This window comes from Cottoperca gobio, chromosome 19 (assembly GCF_900634415.1).
Source record: "Cottoperca gobio chromosome 19, fCotGob3.1, whole genome shotgun sequence".
NCBI classification, from domain to species: domain Eukaryota; kingdom Metazoa; phylum Chordata; class Actinopteri; order Perciformes; family Bovichtidae; genus Cottoperca; species Cottoperca gobio.
In genome coordinates, this window is record NC_041373.1 from 1,357,148 (window position 1) to 1,380,000 (window position 22,853).

General features: G+C 40.5%; 1 long non-coding RNA gene across 1 annotated transcript in view; it reads left to right on the forward strand.

Annotated features, from left to right (window-relative positions):
* The window catches only part of LOC115024938 (uncharacterized), a 417,551-nt gene that overhangs the window by 275,092 nt on the left and 119,606 nt on the right, over positions 1–22,853 (forward strand). The window lies entirely within an intron of this gene.

The window sequence follows — 22,853 nt, forward strand, 5'->3', positions numbered from 1 at the left end:
TCACTGCTATGGACACTGGCAGAAACAATACATTTAAAGCATTACAGGCATTATAGAGGTCAAATTTAAGAACATTGGGCCTCATGGAGGAAGCAATAGGGTCCTCTTATTTTGGTTTGTACCCAATGATTTCTGGGATTCATCAATGTGTTCTTATTGTTGTTCTTCTCTTAGGTAAGAGAACGTTTTACGAGTGGTTGAGAGCACTCTTGCTAAGATTACATTTTGTTTTCACAGTCCACAAATTGTTTGTCCAACACAAGGAAAACAGTTTATATATGAAGAATATTTAAAAAAAAAGGTATAAATATCATATAACCACATTTAGATTATATGTTAAGGACTAGAGCAATTATAATAGTTGGACTATTACATTTGGGGATAAAGAAAAACTATAGGTCCATTGATCCCTATTAAGACTATAAAAAACCTTGGAGGAAATTGCCTGCGTTCATCTTCCTTAATGACTTACATCCTGCTCTTTGATGCTTTGGCCATCCAGGCCTTTGATTTTCTTGTAACACCCGTACTGACACTCTGGAAAATCACATGTTTACTTTGTTTAAGTTTATTTCACAGGACCTTAATTTCACTACTGTTGATCTTCTTCTTCTTCCTACACTTTTTTTGGTGGCATCTCTTAGGGGGTATTACCTGTGGTAATAATTAACAGTAACTAAATAACATCTAAATAACAATTGGCCACATGCCTCCTATTTACAATATGATCAGGTGGGATTCAGTATTCAGTACACCTCGGTAAGAGCAGATTTGGATGGTTAAGAATGTTTGATGCATCTGTAGGTAAAATATTGTTGTTTCCTTCTTTTCAAACTTTTATTACAACTAGCTATAGTCTTTTCCGGGTACTTACTGAACACATGTACTGTGTATATCTACAAACTGTTTCCTGTTGTTTATTGTTATCCATTGATGTTTAGGGTTTTGTGTGTGTTGTATGAATCCCAGCTGCAAACCAATGTCACTGTAAGGGACAATAAGATACTTTGATATTTTAAACTTAGCATTGAGCCAGATATGGTCTGCCTGTCAAACATCACTATGTTGCTTCTGCATTATCACATTGGACATTGATGGTTTGTGTGGTAGAATGCTAGCTATGTTTCATTCTGTAATGTTAGGTCAAAACAGGTCATTTGTCAGCGCACTCCAAAATGAGCCAGAGGAGTGTTCCTTGGTCTTCCACCTCTATAGCTAAATGTAGGTAACTCAAACTATTGGCTTGTTGAAAACAGTGTCCATTTTGCAGCAGTTCTGGAGGTGGATCACACAGTATTGATTAGCAGATGAAGTGTGCCTATTTGTCCTGGAACTGTGGGTGTTCAAATGTCCTTTTTTTCCTGAACACTTCTTTTCATGTCCATAGCCTTACATTTCCTAAGAATCTTGATTTTACTTACCCATACTTCTCAGCTTGATGCAAGGATTTAAAAGTGCACTCCATAGTGTGTCAGTAGACTGTGACATCACTGTTAGGTGTGTTTGCAGGTGCAACACAGCTCACTGATCTTCAGCCAATACTGTGCAGCTGCAGGTCTGTTATCACAAAATAGACTATGAAGTTATGCAGTGTGCTAGAGTTTACTGCTGTAGCTCACAAATGTAGTGTCTGGGTGACGGCATATTTAGTTTTCTTAAATGCTTACCCTTTGTGTTGCAAATATAATTATTCATTTACTATTTGCAACATTCCCCCAAACGCTTGCCTTCATGATAACTCTGGTGTGTGTGTGCTGTATATTGTCTTGGTGCTACAATATGCATTCGCAGTTAAGTTCCACATTTGTTGTATGTCGTTATCAACTGTACACAAAAAAACATTTTGGAATCTGTGTACTGATTCAGAATTGTAGGAAAATAAGAATCACAATTTTGTTAAAGAATTTCCCCCCCACCATTAGCCTGCACAGCAACATTCTCAATCTTATTCTTCCATAGAGAAAAACATATTCAAAGGCCATGAGAAGCTAGCATCCCCTACCATCTGGAACCAGAGCATTTCAACATCTACACACATATGTTCCCTGACTCCGTCCATATTTCTAAATTTAAAAAACAAGGACGTTTTATCTGTTTGTGTCACTGGCAGTCTCAGTAAAGATATGGGAGCATTATGTGTGAGTTTTTTGTTAGCTTTGAGCTCTGATGTACTTCCAAATAATATATACACAGCCATCAGAAGACCCGTATTACACTCTATACATATGACACGAGTATACATCTATGCCATACAGTTTTACCTCTGCCATTGTTGCTGTGAATGGAAACTTTCATATATATACATAATAAAAAATAAAAATTCAAATGACAAATATTTGATGGATAAATGTAGATATTTTATTTCGATATCTTGGCAGTAAAACAGCTGATTTGGATTAAGACATATTGACTCATAGCTTTAATGTCAATGTTAATGTTTATAATCATCGTAGGAAATGTACCTCTGTGACCGCCAGTATAAGTAAAATAACAGCTCTATTGATTTTCACTGTGTGTTGTTGAAAACCTCATCCACCAGTGTCACCCCACTTTATTTACATATTTTTCATTTGTACAATTATTTTAAAATAAAGTGCTTAAAACAAAGAATACAAATATATACATTTAACCCTTGATCACGATTCAAAAATCATAAACAATCATTTTTGTATCACTACCCTTCTAAGGCACAACATGGGTAAAAAAATGACCTGCATCGATCCACAAAGCCACCCCGTGTGAACGTCTCCCTGCCACACAACCGGAAATCAACTCATTCCATCATTCAATACTACAATCATTCATCAAATATCCCGTTCCAAGTGCGACAAAAATAAAAAGAGACACACCACAACAACAACACCATCAAAAACAATTATCCCCGCAGCGATCCGAACCAAACAATACATCCAACATCTGTAATCTCCACTCGCCATCCCGCCCCACCCACACACACCACACATCACCGGCCAAGTGATGCATGCTATTTGCAAGTGCGACACAGCAACAAGCAAAGATCCCAAACATCAAATGTACCGCCTGGTCCAAATCACCGCCAAAAATAACCATCCCAACAATATCATTACCATAGCATGTCCCCTCCCAGCCCCCATCACACCCGGCACTCAAGGGCCACCCCTGACCCACGTGTGCTAACCCGATGCAGCAACACAAAAAGAATTCCAGCTCACAGATCAAGAAAGGGAAAATTAAAACAATGACCCGCAGCAACCAAAAACAAGACATTCAATGAACAGCCGGAACCCCAAATGACCAAATAAATCAATCCCCAGAAACACAGCAAAGAAACACCCAGCTGTGCACGAAATAACACCACAGGCCAACACGGGCCACCCTCGAACCATGCCGCGCCCCAGAAAAAGATTATAATAAAAACACTATCCAATAAAAACAAAGTGTAAATCATCATCAATGACGGACAATTTACCATTTTCTTTTGTATTTTAGCTAAAAGGCCTGAGGGAGGGTCTACACAAGTCAGACGGTGCCATAGTTGGGACGCCACAAGGTTGTATAAAAACAAAACCCTTCCTTTAAAAGACATCTGAGGGAGCAGCCATTTCCATTTGGAAATCCTTCCCTCAATCTTTTCAGTGACGTTCTTCCAGTTCTTCTGGACTATATTTTCTTTTCCCAAAAATACACCTAGATATTTTATTCCATCTCATCTCCAGGTGAGGCTCTGGAGAATAACTGGGAGACCGCCACGCCACAGCAAGGGCTTCACTTTTCTTCCAATTCACCCACACTGCCTATGCCGTGCTAAAAGCTTTTACAATATTGGTTAAAATATCTGCTTCCTTTTGGCTTCCAACAATGACATCATCCACATAAGCTGATAAAACAATGCTGCTACTAAAACCAGGTAAAAGCAGAGCCTGTAGGTTGCAGCGTATTTTCCTGAGGAGAGGTTCAAGGGAGAGCTCATAGAGCATTCCTGACAGAGCACAGCCCTGCCGGACCCCTCTACACACTCTAAAAGGAGCACACATTGAACATTGAACTTCAGCACACTCTCAACTTCACTGTACAACACCTTGATCTTAGCTATAAAACCAGCGCTGAAACCAAACTTCTCCATCACTTTCCAGAGGAAGTTGTTTTCAACCCGATCAAAAGCCTTTTCCTGATCTTTCGCAAATCAGACCAATATTATTGTCCAATGAGCTGGCGACCTGGACATTGTCTACCATGGACCTGCCGGACACACAGTAGGTCTCGTCCCGGTATATGACCTGCTCCACAGCCCCCCTCCCCCCCAGCCTGGTGGCCAGGGCCTTGGACAGAAGCTTGTAATCCACACACAGCAAAGACACAGGACGCCAGTTACCGATGTCCTGCAGGTTTCCCTTCTTAGGCAGAAGTGTTATCACTGCTCTGCAGCAGGACATCAGCATGGAACCAGAGGCTTTCATTAAAAACAAACAAAACCAGTGCCCCCTGTACTTTAACCTCTTAACCACTTAACAGGTGGACGGCCTGCCATATTTTGATATTTGTAAATGGGATGCCGAACTCTGACCTTCGATTGACATTTCATTTGAGCCAATCAGAGCTTTCATGCGTTATCTACAGCCATCAAGAGCCAATGAGTGTCAACTTGATAAGGAAGTGCCAGCCCTCTTCTTTTGTTTACAGACGGTGCCAGCAGCAGCCCAGTCTCCCAGTGACTCGCGTATCGTGTAGCCAATGAACTACTGGAGCTTTAGACATGTGACAAACATGGTTTTATTTTTACAAATGTTATTTTTTTTCAGAATTGTATTTATTAATTACAAAATAAACACAACAATATTACAATTTTTTTTGTTTATACTTCACTTACTTTGTGTCATTGCTACTGACAGGGAATATTGGGTATATAATAGATATTTATAGTAAAGGCCAATAGTTATTTATGGCCTTTTTATCAATAAATATTATAATATCTCCAAATGCTTGTGAACGCCTGGTGTTACTCTTAGAAAAACCTGTGTAATAAATTAAATCTTTGTCCCTTTTATCTGACATTTTAACCTGAACTTGATAACACTTGGTGCTATGTTACTATTGTGTTTTACAGCTCATACCTACCAGCTATACCCATCTTCAGGCATCTTTTTCAACAACAAACTTCAGGGAGTGTATTTTCTTCAAATTCAGTATATTCAAACCACTATTACTCAGTGCTAGAAGCACTTGGAGTGATTATTCAATGTTTTGAAAGAACAAAAAGAGAGTTATCTTTTGAATGAGACCAAAATCATGCAGCTGGTGCAAATGGTTGAAGAGCAGCTTTCAATTTACTTTGGGTATGTCGTTTGTAGGTATTTTCGGGTAAATTCCTCTAACATCACCTTTCCTCTGTCTAAAAACACGACAGAAATAAATAAGGACCTGCCTAAAGTTTTTTATCAAAAGTTAAAACTGAGTTAAAATGCCAATATGCACTTTCAAAATAAAAAAGATTTAAATAAAACAATAAATACTGTCTAAGGAAATCCTATTTTCTCTCACTTGAGACCATATATACTGTCTATCATATGTGTGTATCCTTCTCTACACATCCACCAGACCATGGGAGTGGACCAGTTGCCTCAGAGCATTCTAGGATGCTGCGTGGTTGCGATCTAAAGAATGCATTTTCTGTACTGTTAAAATCTCCTCCCAAGAATAAAAAATCCTCCGAGGCACAGCCATTTAAAACATCATTAACTTTTTGTATAAACAGCTTCCTCTCTGCACCGATTGTTGGAGCGTACACATTTATAAAAACAGCTGTAAAAAGGTCAAACCGTGCTTTAACTAAAACCACCCTCCCCTCGATAAAATGCTCGACCTCCAGTGAGACTGGAGTAAAAGACTTGGAGAAGTGGAAGCCCACTCCTCCACTGAGACAAGTGTTGTGGCTTAAAATGACTTCCCCTTCCACTCTCTCCTCCAGTCTATCTCATTAATACTATCGCTGTGCGTTTCTTGTAAAAGAAGTACATCAACATGTTTCATTTTAGCAGTTTCATATATTTCACCTCTTTTTTTAAGACTCTGGCTCCATTCACATTTAAAACACCCACTCTGAAAGTCACTATTGAGATGTTAAAAGCAAAAAAACAAACAAATATATTATTTAATCATCAAAATGTATTTGTTTTTTTACTTTTACCACAAGTTTCTTTAATCTCTAATACTCTTGGTCAGTGAGGCCGAACTCCTCTCTTTGACTCATACGGAGTCAAAGAGTTTGGTATTGCAGGTATTAAAAACTACCAAATCTGGAAAGTAATCCTCCACCTTTACATCATCTTGGATTTTAGTTTGTTGGAGGAAAACCTTTAAACTTTCAGCCGTAGCTGAAGCGCTTTCTTCTTCTGCCATGTTTACCTGCACCTCTCCTGTCACCTCAGCTGGCTCTTCTCCAAATCACCTGCCTCCTTTACCTGCTCTCCTCCGAAATCACCTGCCTCCTTTACCTGCTCTCCTCCCAAACCACCTTCCTCCTCTACCTGCACCTCTTCTCCCTCCTTGTTCTTTCCGACCTCACTTCCTTCTACTTCACCTAGAATATCTTGGTTATTTTTTTCCCCATTATTTTTCCTCACACCACTTAAATTAACACTACACACCTCGTGCGCCAGGTCGGACACAACCGGAGCGGCCGGTAGAGATCCCCCCACCGGAACCACGGCTACCCTCGGCACAGATCCCCACCGCCGCAGCAACCGCTGCCCCTCCATGACCAGACGGAGCTGGGTCCCCGTGCCCCGGACAGGCTCATGTGGTGTGTCCCTCCTCCCCACAACCAAAACATTTCATACCCCGATGAGGTGGCAAAAATTAACGTAGTCGTAATCATGTACTTTAATATGGAAGCGGAGATTGAGCTCCACATCCCGGTTATTAAGAATCATATATAGCTGTCTACGGTGAGACACTACATGCTTCAGTAACTGAGACTTACATCCTGACAGAATCTTTTTCACTGGGGAAACAACTGGATAGCTCTAGTTATGTACGGAGGGACGTTAGAAATAACAACTTTGGTTGCAGGTTAAGTGAGTGGAAACACCTGCACAAACAAATCGTTCACCACGTCTCGATGACGCGGTTCACCTTCTCCAGCTGATCCAGGAAAATGACAACAGCGCCGTTGATCCGCACCAGTGACTTAATACTGTTGTGTCCGACCTTTTCCCACACAGCTAAACCAATATCCTCCACACTACACGGAAACCGGCTGAAATTTTAATGCCATGTTTCCTCGTGAGCTTGGCGAATTCTCCATTTACCATGGTATCAGACACCGACCGGTGAGACACCGGCAAGAGAAAACCCCACACACACCTCGAACACCACACCCAAACGCACCGAAAGTTAACTAAATCAATATCACCAGTGAATTAAGTTAAATTAACATCCATTATTAATAAAATAATCAAAAAGAAGAATCGAAAAGCATACGCTCAGCGTCTCAATCGCACACAAACTCCCAGCATGCACTCAGAGAGAGAGAGAGAGAGAGAAAGAGAGAGAGAGAGAAAGAGAGAGAGGGAGCTACAGACAGAGACATCTCTACAGTAGCTGCAAACTTTGCTGTCCTGTGCAGAAACAGTAATGTAGGCTTCTCAAGCGAAACAGGGACTTTATATTTTATTTACAATGAGCAAGCAATACTTCCCAGCCAAGGTCTCTCTTTGTGTGTGTGTGTGTGTGTGCGTGTGTGTTCGCGCGTGTGTTCGCTCGTGTGCGTGCGCGTCTGTCTGAATGTCTTAGGAGTCAGTATTAACTACACAAGTGATACTTCCACCGGCCATTCCTCACACTGGATAAGTACACACACATGCACATACACTCGTAATGTTATCCCTGCCAAATCCATAGAAGAAAGAAAGAATAGGAAGGTACACTCAATACCATGCTTTCATGCTGTAAGAACAGCAAGAGTAACCATTCTTCTTGTCCATACTAACCCTGAAGCAATCCCTTCATAATCTGTAAGAAATAATGAAGAAAATATGCAGCCCTTTTGCTTTGCAAAAATACATTATAATGGGTCCATAAGCTTGAAACAAATTACTTTAGTTTGTACAATATTTTGTCAGCTGGTGGCAAAAGTTTAAGTCAAAGCTGAGGCTTCAGAATCTGAGTTAGAATCATCATGGTGTCTTTTTACCCCTGTTTTTTACAGCGTAGTCATGGCCCATATTGATCTCTTATTGGAGGATTGATAAGAATGATTACTAGTTTGACCAGTTTTGGGCTGAGATGGCACCTCTGCTGATTGTTAGTTGAGCATTAAATTTAGTCATTGTATTACGTACATTTTGCAGACAGTTTTATAACCATTTAAAATAAATGCATTCAAACCATGTATGACCAAGAGCTAGGTATCATCCTGTGTTTCCCTTTCAAACAAGTTACTAAAAGTGTGTTCAGTGTAGTAAACAGAAAAGAGAAGTGGGGTTTTCAAAACTTGGGAAGGATGATTACCAGCAGCATTCTGGATTAGCTGCAGAAGTCTAATGACATATGCAGACAGGGGCGCCAGCAAGGATGGAGTTACAGTCCATTTAAAAAAACAAGGACGTTTTATCTGTTTGTGTCACTGGCAGTCTCAGTAAAAATATGGGAGCATGATGTGTGAGTATTGTTTGGTTGGTTGAATGAGTGTTTTTCTTTAGTCTTGTTGGCCCAGCTGAGATTATGAGTTTTTTATTAGCTTTGAGCTCTGATGAGTATTGTTTTTAGGAGTCTTGTCCTGAGCCTGGATGTATTTGTAAGTACTCGGGCCATCCATCCATCCATCGTCTACCGCTTATCCGGGGTCGGTTCATGGGGGCAGAAGCTTAAGTAAGGAACCCCAAACTTCCCTTCTCCGGGCCACATCCGCCAGCTCCGACTGGGGGATCCCGAGGCATTCCCAGGCCAGTGAGGTGATATAATCTCTCCACCGAGTCCTGGGTCTTCCCCGGGATCTCCTCCCAGTTGGACGTGCCTGGAACACCTCCCTAGGGAGGCACCCAGGTGGCATTCCTTACTAGATGCCGAACCACCTCAACTGGCTCCTTTCAACGCAAAGGAGCAGCGGCTCTACTCCAAGTCTCTCACGGATGGCTGAACTTCTCACCCTATCTCTAAGGGAGACGCCAGCCACTCATCTGAGAAAACCCATTTCGGCCGCTTGTACCCGTGATCTCGTTCTTTCGGCATATAATGGCCTCTTATTAACATTTTCTTTATCCTCCACTCCGACGAGGACCTTATAATATTATTATTATTATAATTATTTCTAGTCTTTAAGGACATTTTGAGGTGCTTGCGATGGCATATGTATCATTTGGAGATGTACAAAAAAATATCTTGGAAGTGTACCGTAAACCCATCTAAGTACTACTCAGTCTTAGTTTTGAAACCAGGCTTCTTGGTTTGTAACACTTGAGTGATACACAAGTTGATGTATCAGCTTATAGTGTTATTTATTATTTATTTGTGGCTTCCTATCTGAACAGTTCCTTATCTATGGCATCAAAGCAGCCCTGTTATTGGGCTAGTGCAATCTTTTCAAATTTCAAATTTACAGGTTCTAACTGGACTTTCTTTTTTAGGTCGATTGTAAGAGAAAGGCTCAGGAGACGGACTCACCAATTGTTGGTTTAAAATCTACAGCACACGCCTTCACCATGTTTTATATCAATATAGTATCAGTGGTATCTCCTCTGATCATGAAGGCGATATATTAGTGATACGTCAGAGATTATTGTGGTCGAAGAAACCAACAATGAGAAATGCAGTATCTGGATGTGGGGTTTCACATCATAAAGCACTTTTAGAGCTCCATCCTCATTCATGAGTGTGGGTGATGTAAACAGTACTCCCTATAAAATAGATATTGATCGGCTTTTTATGGGTAGACATTCCATATTTAGTGAAAGTCTCTCACATGTACCGGTAATCTTCTAGTCTGCTTTCTGTATTCTTCTTCCAAATTTACTGCACTCGATGGTGTTGCAGCAACATTGATATGCTTTTTAATTAGTTTCAAGCTCTGAATTAAGTTGTACAAAACTTCATGATCACATGTGATACATTTAAAAGGACACATTGACAATAATGTTAAGATGCTGACTCGGATTTATTATGTTTTTTACATCCACATTCAGATTTCCACTTAAAGTCAAGCATACAATGTACAGGAACGTAAAAAGAATCAGCACAGGACTTTGAGATTGAGAAGCCTTTTATGTGAGCACCCAAAGTTCGCAAGCTGGAAAATGTTTGGCAGTCATTTTAACACTTATAGTTTTTGTGAAATAAAAACAATCTGATGATGTTGAAGAGCTTCAAGATACTTTAGGATGTCTTGCTGACACCTGCCTCCACAGTTTGTACGCATGTCACCGCTGCACTGAATCAAAGCAAGACCAGCCAGGCACAGTTTACTGCCAACTACTGCTATCTTCTGTACCAAAACCTGTGCAGTCAGTCAATGCATGCTCACACATACATGCACATTCAAATACTCAATGTTTTTGAATGTATAATCAAAAACTACAATGCATTCACGATGAAAATCCAAGCCAATCAGATTTCAACAAAAACGAGGATCCCCCTCAATGTTGAAAGTATTAGATTGGTCCCGTCTGACAGGCTGCGTTGTGCTCTGTGTTGTCTGCGGCTGTGAGGCCCAGGATGGATCAGCTGTTTGGGAGTCTTTCTGAACTTCCTGATGGCGTGTTGAACTAGAAGTGAAACAAACTATTAAGATCAGTTCTGCCACATCAGACATCCATGTATTACCATCCACTGTGGATGTGCAACAGTATCCCCAAATTTCTTTTTTTTTCGATTAATATGATATGATTGCCATATTAGTGTGAAAACATCAACAGCTTAGAAAAGATTCACTGGCACTTGGTCGCTTGTGTAATAAGCAACCACCTATTTTCTTGGAAGCACACACCCATTTCTATTTTCTCTTGTTTTGGGAAAACTTTTCAACATTTGTGCAACATTTGACTGAAACCTTGACTGCTGACTGAACCAAATCACTTTTGGAATAAAAGCCCAACATTGGCCCCATATATCAGTCTATCCATCCAGTATTTACAGCAGCATGTCTGTGGAGTGGATTTATTGTCCAGTTGCAGTCAAAACTCTCTCTGTAATGAGTCTTGATGCTGGGTGAGCTAACAGACTTACCCAGTTGCTCATTTGGCCAGAGTGGAGAAGTAATTATGATAAACCAAATTACATTAATCATTTAGCTAAAAGTCTGCTGATGTGTGAACAATTTAGCAGCAAGAGCTCTCTGTTAGAGGACGAGAAATGAATTCAGTCATCACTAAACAGAGAAATGCTGAAGAGTGGTTCATAGTTTTTAGGAGGTTATACCATCTCTTTTTATTTTAGTATTATTTATTATTTATTTATTATTATTTATTTATTATTAGGGATGATTCAACAATAAGGAAGCTTATACAGTAGGGGTTTCTGTGTTTCCGTGGGCAACCAGACACACAGCCTCACATACGTCTCTTTTTCTCCGTGTCTCTTTGGCTCTTTCTCTCCAGATAAAATGAAACAGGGCCAGCAGAGTGGTCACAGTAGATCCATGACAGGGACTCTGGTGTCATTAAGAATCAATAAAGTGATGGCAGCGAGACGAGTGGGTGGAGCGGAGGGGTGTGAAAGTGTGTGTGTGTGTTGCCATTCTGTGTCTTTCTGCGCCTGTCAGCAGAATGGGGCTTTTTATGCGTACCAATCATGTCACACATAGAGAGCCCTTTCTCCATCTCTGACACACACAAGCTCACACGCACACACAAACACGCACACACACAGAAATAAACCACACACACAGTGCTGCCCCTGAGAGTCTAGCATGACCACCTAATGGGTTATTTGTTCTCGGTTGCTTTGTGTCCGTCTCACTTCACACAACCCGCCCCCCCCCCCCCCCCACACACACACACATTTACAAACAGAGTCTGACACAAGCCACTACTCTCATTCTGTCTCTCTCTCTCCCTCCCTGTCTCTCCCTCTCCCCCTCCCTCCCTGTCTCTCCCTCTCTCTCTCCCCCTCTCTCTCCCTCCCTCCCTCCTTCCCTCTCTCTCTCTCTTTCTCTCTCTCTCTTCGGCGCTCTGTCCTCTCTCTCTCTCTCTTTCATCCTTAACCCTCTCTGTCTCCCTCCTCGCTCCCTCCTCTCTCTCTCCCCCGCTCTCTCCCTCCCTCCCTCTCCCTCTCGTCTGTCTCTCTCTCCTCCCTCTCTCGCCCTCTCTCCTCTCTCGTCCCCTCCCCTCATCTCTCATCTCTCCCGCTCTCCTCACCTCTCTGTCCTCTGTCCCTCTCTAGCTCTATCTCTGTCCTCTCTCTATCTCCTAACTCCTATCTCTGTCTCTCTCTCTATCCTCACTCTCGCTCACTCTCTCTCTCTCTCTCTCTCTCTCTCTCTCTCTCTCTCTCCTCTCTGTCTCTGGCCTCTCGCTCTCTGTCTCTCTTGTCCTCTCTGTCCCTCTCTATCTCTCTCTCTCTCTCTCTCTCTCTCTCTGATGATTGAAGTGGCTGGAGTGTTTGGACATACAGGAGAGTTATCAAGTGGCTTTCCTTTTAGGGATTTGTGTCTGTGTACTTCTGTGTACATCCACCAAACAGCGATCTCCCTTTATGTCCTGCCATCTACTAGTGATCTTGCACCTTAGCCTGAGTTAGCAGAAGTTTTTCAAGCCCCTTCAAAGATGCATTAATCCAAGTTATGCTGAATACATTAGACTGAGTTAGCATTAAGGTAACATCCACTGGAAGATTGTTGTCTATGCAAATACACAAGCAAAAAATGATGCATGCATCCTCACATTCACATGCACAAATGTACGCACACCCTCTGATTCTACCACCCGCCCATTAGTCTTGCATTGTTTCCCTCTACCACTGACACAAACTGAAAATGCTAGCTTAGATTATTCTCAGCTCAGCAGTTTTAGCAGGAGTGTGGAATGCTCCGATAGTGTGTGTGTGTGTGTGTGTGTGTGTGTGTGTGTGTGTGTGTGTGTGTGTGTGTGTGTGTGTGTGTGTGTGTGTGTGTGTGTGTGTGTGTGTGTGTATATCTGCCTCTATGGATTGAATATATTCCTCCAAAGCCCATTGCTTTTCTACGAGAGACTAGTTGAACAAGAAAGGGTGCTCCACGGAATCCACCTTCTTTTTACTTTTACCTAAACATTACTTACTTAGTTTTGACTGAAGAGTTACACTTTACATTTCACTCACACCTATTATACATTTTGCAGGCGTTAAAGCATGAATAATGAAGTATAGAACCTGCGGTCTTGGCCTATGCAGATTTACATTTGTGAAAACATTTAGTGGGTAAAAAAGCACATACATAATCACCTATGAACTTCACAGAAATGCAACGTTTTTTCAAAGCATAACACCCTGTTTTTATAATATGTAAGTATGAATTAATATGGTTTTACTTTTTCTGAAGTAATTTGGTGAATGTATTGCTGGTCAGGTAGTATTGATCTCTGAATAATACACCCATGGCTATTTTAGATAGTTTTGCTTCTGCAACTTGCCATGCATGTTCTTTTCCTGTGTCCTCCTTCCTCTATGTACCATGGCGAGTTTTCAGGGTATTGGAAGGTCCAGGGAGATATAGTATTTACTAGCCTTCAGGGGGGAGCAGTGGTGCTCTTGTTGTAATCCCAGAAAAGCTTCATCGGGCTTGGGTTGTTTTTTGAAGAAGCTCCCCTCAGGGCATAGAGCGACGGCTTTACCGGAGATAGTGCCACTGAGATGGAACTGAAAACGGGCAAACAGTGTATGTGAGATGGAGAGCGAGCAGTACCGTGCTTTATGGAGCCAAAAGGCTAGATGCTGTCGTTGTTCGCTGTAGCACTAACCCGTGAAATAGAGTTCACCCTCCCAGAGATGGCAGCTTACCGCTCGTCCATTGGATGTGGAGTCATTCAGATGTTTACAAAGAAAGAGCGGGGTAGTCAAATTCAATAGATATCAAACACACACACATACCTTACCAAACTCATGTGTGCGGCACATGCTTTGTTCCACAAACACACAGTGAGACTCATCACATTATCACGTTACACTCTTAAGTCTCACCTCTTTCACTCCTCATCTGTTCCTTTCAAGTGTTTACAGCACATCTGATCCCTGAATTATTTCAGGGGTTAATTGTGTGTGACACCTACAACTTCACCCTCCCTCCTCATTTTGCTCCATCTTCCTATCCCCGCCCTCTCTTTCTTTCTTTTTCTCTTTCAATTATCAAACTGCCACCACCAGGTTTGTAGAAGGAAGAATAAAACAAATGCAACCAGGAAAATACACACCGGGCCTTGACGCGAGAGGGGCTTCATCCATTTATGCATGCCTCATTTAAGTGTTCCTATTGTATGTATCCCCTCGGAGAATGTATGCAGATGGACTGGTGGTGGTGATGGCTGCGGCAGAGAGTTCCATCGCGCACACACTCATGCACACAACACAAGCATGGATGCCTATGTAGCTGATGTTTTGCTGAGGTTGGGGTCTTCCTCCTGTGCGGAGAGACATAAAGATCAGCGGCCATAACACACAGCCAAGGATACTGCAGTGTATGGCTACAATCAAGCTTTTATGTGGACCTGGTACAATAAACGAGGGCGAGAACTGAAACGGCCATTCTGCATACTGTAGGTCTTCAAAAAGTAAGGACAGTCAGCCATAAAGAAAGAGAGATATGTAGGACTGTAAAATCAACCACAGGAAAATATTTTAAAAAGGAGATATTCCAGTGCAGAACATTTTCTCCTGTCTTAAAATTATTTTCTCTCTTGTTCAGAAACCACAGACAAGGATATGTTGATGGTATGTGGTGGGATCTTTATTAGCATCAATTACACAGATGATCTGGTCCATAAGGATCCCAAATATATTTACTCCCAAACATAGTTCTATCATCACTGTTATTTAAAACATTTTAAGCCTATCTATAATTGTAGCTTTCTTGCAAGGCTGGCATGCAATTTGAAGTATACATAGGCTTCATGAAATAACTTTGACTGGTCTCATGCATCAGCATGAACCACTCATTCTGGGGTGTCATTGGTCAAATTTGACTAAAACCAAACACTTAAACCATTCTGAATACATTTGAGACAAAGGATATGCCAAACAGTTGAAAAATAATTCTTAATGTTGTACCCATGACTTGTATTTTACACAGTTGTTGCTAAGGTTTGATAGTTTTGAAAGGCTTAGCCACCTTGCAGGCAAAGAGCAGCAGCTGCTGCAGTCCTCCATCAGTGTGTCCTGTGGATGTATTCTGCCACAGTACTGGTGTGTGCCCAAAACACAATCATGTATTTAAGCATGGAAGTGGAGAACAATAGGCAAAGGCTAAAATTATATTTCAGATTGCAATTGTGTGCATGAAGTGCAAGCTTGTGTAGAATACATAACATACCTGTCCTATCAGAAAAGTTCTTAGGCCTGTGTGAAAACAATGCAACCCTCTCATCCATTTGTACAGTGGGCTGCCAATGCAGGGTTTTCCAGCAGAAAAGCTGAGCCTGGTTCAATGTTTGCTGGAACAAAACACAACATGACTGGCCACGGCGCTGCACTGGCCAATCAAATACATGCAAGCACACGGTCCTTTTAAATTACTTTTGTAATGTGAACACTATATTTCTGTGTGCTTTACAAACCACTTTGAGTTGTTTGTCATCTGATGAGCCTTTACATGTATGTATATGTTACTTCAACAGGTCTTTCTTGATTGTATTTCATTGTCTCACTAGTACCTTAAACAACACACCCCCATGCTTTGTTATAACGTAGGACTGGTATGAGTCCCTGCTCACGCTAACACTTTTCAGTGGGCTATATTCATTCTCAGCAGGTGATTTCCAGACTTGAATCTCTTACACCCCAGTCATTCTTATCATTAAAAGAGATGTCAAGAGTATTGTATCAAGCTCAAATTTAATAGAATGTCTGTTAACACTTGTTAACACTTATGCATGTTTAAGCTGGGAAGCTAACTATCTATTAACTTACACATGGAGTACTTGCACTGATGGCCGGCCGTACAATCATTTCATTACAGTTTTGCGACAGCCACAGATACAGGCCTTGTTTTTATGTCCGAGCCTTTGATTTATTAATTGCTGTCGAGATGTCAAGAAAGAAAAAACACCCACCCTAGTATTCCATTATTTCATGAGACAGGGAGAAAGTTGGCTAAATACAGAGATAATTCCAGTGTCCCTTCAGCTGCCAGTGTAACATTAGACAGAATGTGTATGTGGATTGGAAAGAGTAAAAATTATGTATCGGACAGATGGATGCATTTACACTTTTTCAACATCTGGCTAGATATGTGCCAATCAAATCGAAATGATAAAATTTGACCAAATCAAACTGGGTATCAGGTGTGCATCGCTCAAATCTAGTTGTGCATTTTTTGTGTGCATGCTATCCAATAGGGTAAGTAAAGTGTGTGTATTCCAAGTTTGGGATTTTTTTTCAAAGTATTGTCAGCATTAAATAATTTGAACATACATCCTTTTCAACTAAATTAACTTTTTCTGGATTTGTCAGAGTCCAAATACGTCCAACTTTTCATTGGATCGGATCGGAAAAGTGAACATATACAGATACGCATGTCTAACCTATTGATAGTGTATCACTTACGTATACAAAATGTATCAGACGAATACCCATTAAATGCATAATGTATACAAAAATATGGCGTATACAAAATATCGGCAATACGCTGGTTTACATTGATACAAGGTAAGGTATAAGTAGTATTCGTTAAGAGCTCACTGTGTTACGCTGAGGTGCGTTGTTGAACGCTGATGTTTTGAGCATGATCAAAATTACCGGACGTACCCGACGTGTGCTTCTTAAGTTATGCAGACGTTACGTTACGTTAGACATACGTGAATACGGAATACGTACGTGAATATTTACCTACGTAAATACAGTACGTGAATATTTACCTACGGAAATATATTACGTACATACCTACGTGAATACCTACGTGACTACGTTAGATATAGGCTACGTCGGCTGACGGTGAATCCTACAGCCAATTTATTGATAACGAGTAGATAACATATTCTGTTCTATTATGTTAACATCCCTGACGGCGGAGTAACTTATTAAGCGTGTTTCTACAGTACAGATAGTGTTCAGCATTCTAGCCGTTCTCCAGCATCAGCATGACGTGAACCAAATGGCACTTTTCCAGTTCCGTTGGCCAGACGCTCTGATACGTTTTAAATAGGTAAGTGATACGCTTTCAATGTTTGATATACGTATAATAATTTGATATGTATTCGTTATGTATACATCAGCTACAACACCGCTGTGGAAAAGTTGGATGTATTTGGACTCTGACAAATTTTTAGCTAATTTTCATATACGCCGGCATATGTTTCTGCCATACGGAACTGTGTGACAGAGAGAATGTCTGGTGTGTTGGCCGTGTTGTCTGCGTCCTTCAAACGATCATAACTTACCCATTATCAACCTATTGCCAATATCTCGTATGCGCCGGCATACGTTTCTGTCATACGGATATGTGTAACAGGGCCTTTAGTTTGGTTAGTGTACAGAACTTACCATTGCATACTGGTAGCTCAGTAGCATCTATAATGCCCCCCCTGTTTATGCCCTTACTATGCAAAAGTACAATGACATCCCAAGGTTCTAACCGCACCCCATCTCATCAAATGTCATTTAAGTAAGGGACAAGCCCCTGATCCTTCCATGTGGTCGCTGCAGTTGAGTCTTGTTTGCCATCTGGTAAACCACATGGATGTAGCTTGATCAGCAAGAGGAGTCATTTACACCATGGTGGGAGAAGTGCTGCCGGAAAATTGGTGGAATCCAGTCATGTTCTGTTGGTGTATTTATACTTGATATCTTCTGGCAAATTAAAGGTAATCAAGGAACGATTGTGCATAATTAACAAATAGTATTGAGAAGCATTATAGTGTCTATACAATATTCAGAGGAGAGAAAAAATAGTCAGCTAGGGATTAGTAGCAGCATCATCCAGCAGCATTTACACATCTGAAAATAAAAAGGCCCATTACATAAAGAATCTCCCAATTAAATTAGATTAAATCTCCGAGATTACTGCTGGTGAGGAGGCTGGGTTTCCAACATTAACAGCTGACATCCTTTCAGCTCAGCTCTCCTCATTACCTCAAAACACAGACTTCATGTCTTCCCCACCACCAACCACCCAACCATTAGGAATTATCACAGCGGTTCTTCCCTCCATATCACAAACCAAACAGTGACGCCTGCTTCCTTAACAACTATCCATCTCTAAAAAAACAACAAATTACTTTCTCCCTTTATCCCAGCACAGGGTGATTTTGCATATGCCATGATGGATTTTTATGCAGAGGCTTTACATCCTTGTCATTTTTTACAGCTTCTTATATTTTCTAAAATCAACAAAAATTGGAAGTAAAGCATTGTGCTCTTTGTGATTATTTATGCATGCTCTTGTTGTTTGTGGCTGTGTTTTTTATTTCTGTGTTCTCTCATATTTTGGAGGCTTTACAGTTAGTCGTTTTTCATTTTTACATCCTTCTCATCAGCAGTCTTTCTCCACTTTCTTCTGGGTTTTTATTAGGCTTTCTATCTCCAATATATGATGCACATACTTTTCCATGGATCTCTTCCCTCTTGTGATTTTCACATTTTCCTTCATTGATTTAGTTTTTTATTTTCCTATCTACATATAGTCCTTTATCTTTATCTTTCTGTTTTACCTGTGTCCAGCGTAATTCATATTTTCCCTGTTCCTGCGGGTTGAGCTTGCTGGCTTTCTTCCTCTTTTCTTTCCATTTGCCTTTGTCCTTCTGTTAGTGCCATTGGTAGTCTCATAGCTGCACTTGCTGTTATTCATCAGTGACTATGTGTTGAACAGGCCTATCTCCTTTGTGCGCTGGCATTTGGGAGACCTCATTAACATTTGCTACATGTGGTTTAGTAAAGGTGGTGCTGAGATACATTGTGGCGCTGCAACAATTCATCTCGCCCCACCAGGAGAATTTGCAGGGCTATGGTTCACAAACACCTGCTGGCAGAACTGTTGCAAAGCCTTGGTTGGTAAGGCAGTGAGAAGTGCCGGGTGTATGAGGTTTAATTTAAGGGAGAACATATGAGATTCTGGGTTTCAGATAAGATAAGTGGGATGTCCGAGGGTAAGACATGCCTATGCCAACACATGACCACTGACGCACCAGGAAACAGAGGAGATATAAGGATTGTCAGTAAAACTGATCCTACATTTGATATTTCTCACAAGGTAAAGGGGAATTATGTGAGTGAAATATAGCGTTACCAGGTGGAGCACAGCTGATTAAATGGTAAACATTTCCATACAGTATCTCTTCAATCATAATATACCTTTCTACATTATCTTTGACAAGCTCAGCTGTTGTTAGAGACAGTCCCAGGTGAACAACAACAGCCACACCACAAACATTTACTCCTAAAGATGCATGTCCTGTGTTAGCTATAAATGCTCCTGCTTATTTAAATAGGTTTCCTGAAGCAAAGCCAGTTTAACTATTTCATTTTTCAGGACGATTGAATTTGCTCCTTTTTTAATTGGAAAATTAATGCTTTGCATGTTCCATTAACAAAGTTTTATGAACACTTAATCTGTCATTTATCAGTGTACTCTGAAAAAATAACCCCCTTATTATCCTCAGTGCCACCAACATTTAGCCTTATGTTGGACAATTTCACTTTTGCTTATGACAAATAATGAAAGGGTTAGTTCATCTTAATCTCATAGAGTATGTGCAAACTGTGTTAAAACAGGGAATTAGCAAACATTTCTATGATGTGCACAGGCTTCCTCCTGTACGTCTATATTACAGTAAAAATGCTTTCTATAAACTGCTGATTAAAAAATATGATTATTTTATGTATCTACTCAACCTCCCAAAGTTGGCAACAATAATTATCATCTTCATAAAAATGCACCGCACATTAATGTGTTTTTTATATTATGTGAATTTCTTGTGTGAAGTTTTATATCTGTTGTTTAATTTAAAATGATGCTTGCTCTCCCTAAATCACACGCCATATGCATGCTGAGACATCGCGATCATACTTAGTTAAAATGAAGAATAAGTATGTCCAGGCAACATATTACAAACATATTTCTCATCTGTGGGATGAGTATCTATAATATAAATATAGATATAATACCTTGTTAAACACACGTAAATCATATTAGAAATTAGCAACACTTATGTCTAACAGCAGTTTAAAATCTAATAATTTGTCTCACATACAAACGCACTCCGCACAAATGGTAGTGAGAAGAGGGGGTTATTACTTTACTCCCTGGACCACTTTCCTGAAAAGCAGAATAAATTTCCTCTGTGGCTGTAGAGGCTCTCACACACACACACACACACACACACACACACACACACACACACACACACACACACACACACACACACACACTGTTCCTTCAGAAATAGCGGTCTACCAACAGTCACTTCAAACTGCTTCATTCTTTCTCACCTGCAAATTTCTTTCTTCACTTCTTTTCCTCATCCCTCCCCACTCTGCAAACCCTCCTTCCAATCTCCTCACTTCTTACTTTTTACACCTCGTCTTATCTCCTTCCGCTCTCTCCCTCTCCTACTGTCTCACTCACATTTCCCCGACCCTGTCTTCCATTCACTCTTCATTTAATCATTCCCCATACATGTGGTGAGCACCTTCTCCACGATATCCCATTTTTTGTTTTGTTGTACTCCCTTGACTCCATTTTCCTCTCTCCCTCCTTCCCTCTCTTCTTCTCTGGCTCAGTGTGATGGGACACATGAGGTTGCTGTAATTTAATTGGAGGTATTAAAGTTGATTTGATCAAGGGTGGGTCAAATTACTGGCTGCTTAATGGAATCAGGCCCAGTCACCTGCCAGGGGCCCCTAGTTGAGGTGCTCAGCCCTGACACGCACACGCACACGCACACCAAAAACACACACCACACATTCATTGACACACTTTTAAAGTAATCCTTTTCTTAGAGCCAATCACATGTTCTTTCAAAAGTAGCAGTGGATCAGACAACGTTGGTGGGTGATGACATGCCGTCCCTCCACTCAGTGATATCTCACATAACTTCCTGTGTCCATGACGGTCAGTAACAGTGACTGTGTTTAATTCCTCCCAAACGTCATTGCTAAACTTGTTAATTATCCTCCTGCAATTCATTAGAGGCAGCAGCAACAACAGCGAGGAGGCGCTTTTAATTACACTGATGACAGATGAGGTTTTTACAGAGTGCCGACACTGTGGTAACTAGTGTTGGACCACCACATCCAGCAGATATAAGACTGCTGTTACAAATCAGAAACTTTTATTTGTATTATTATTTGTATTATTATTTGATTTAATTTAAAGATACTGAATAATTCACGTTCTAAGACATTTTGTAACTGCTCCCTGATCACGCACCATCGGGCCCTTATGTCCACAATAAATATAAAAAAATGTTGTGTAATTAAAACAAAAAAAGATTCACAATTAATGGCTGTAGGTGCTGCAGCCCAGAGGAAATACCATTTTACCTTTTTATATAATCTTAACCGTTTCTGTTAAAGATGTAATATTTTGATATTCTTATATGTGATTTCCTCATATGAAATTCTGCCTCAGCCCAAAGTTTAGAGGAGCTACTAAACATAACTGGACTTAACAAATGAATGGCGCAAAAAATAACATCAACTAGCATATTTATTCTCTTCATTCAAAATATTCCAGTCATCAAAACATCCACTTGTGTCCAGTAGTGAGAGTATTGTTGAGGCTGACAAATTCAGCCAAATTCAACAAATTCAACAAATTCAATAAATGTGGATCACTGAAAACATCCGAAACACTGGGTGAAGTGTCGCCTGGCGCTCCACATTGTTCATTAACTGACATGTTGTTTGGGTGTTCCTAGAAGCAAAGACTGCTATTTTTAAAATCTCAATGTATTTGTGGATCATTCCCAGGATCATGTTATAAAGAGGAAGCTTTTTTAAACAGTTAAACAATCAAATTTAAAGATCATTTAAGGAAAAAACAACATTAAAAGAATTTGACTACCGATAAATTCTACCTTTATGGCACTATGTGGTTATGGTATGGATCATCACTTTGACAAATAAAATCGACCACTTTTATGCACAGAAAACATGGTGGATCTTCATCATGTTAACAAAAGTGAGTTAAACTAAAAAGTGTAGCTCTCTGCTCTGGCAGCGCTGCTGGGTTCACACACATGCAGACCTCGGTGTCCTCTTGTGCACAGAGAGCAACAACAAACCCACTGTCCACTTGTGAAGGATGGAGATCAAACAAATACTCTGCACAGAGTAAATGCTCCTCGGCGCTGAGCCTTCACTATAAGAAACAAGTGAAAACAGCCCATGCATGTTTAGTCTGCATGTTCAACATTTTCTTTTTGAATGTGTTGCAGGTCATATGGATCCTATTGTTGATCCAGCTGGATTATATCTTTTAAGTTTGGCTAAAGAATTATTGCCTATTAACTCCACCAGTTGTTTATTTAAAACATTAAAAATTAACCTGCTGAACATATTTTCCTACTTGCAAGATAAACACCACAAACTGCAGTTTCTACACCATTTCAAATGTAGGGACATGTCATTTACAGGAGACAAATATATTAACAACAACTAATACATATCCGTAACATCACCATAGGTTTGGGTCTCCAAAAGACCAATGAAACACATGTAACTATAAACATAAGAATACATATTCCCATGAAAAATTAAAA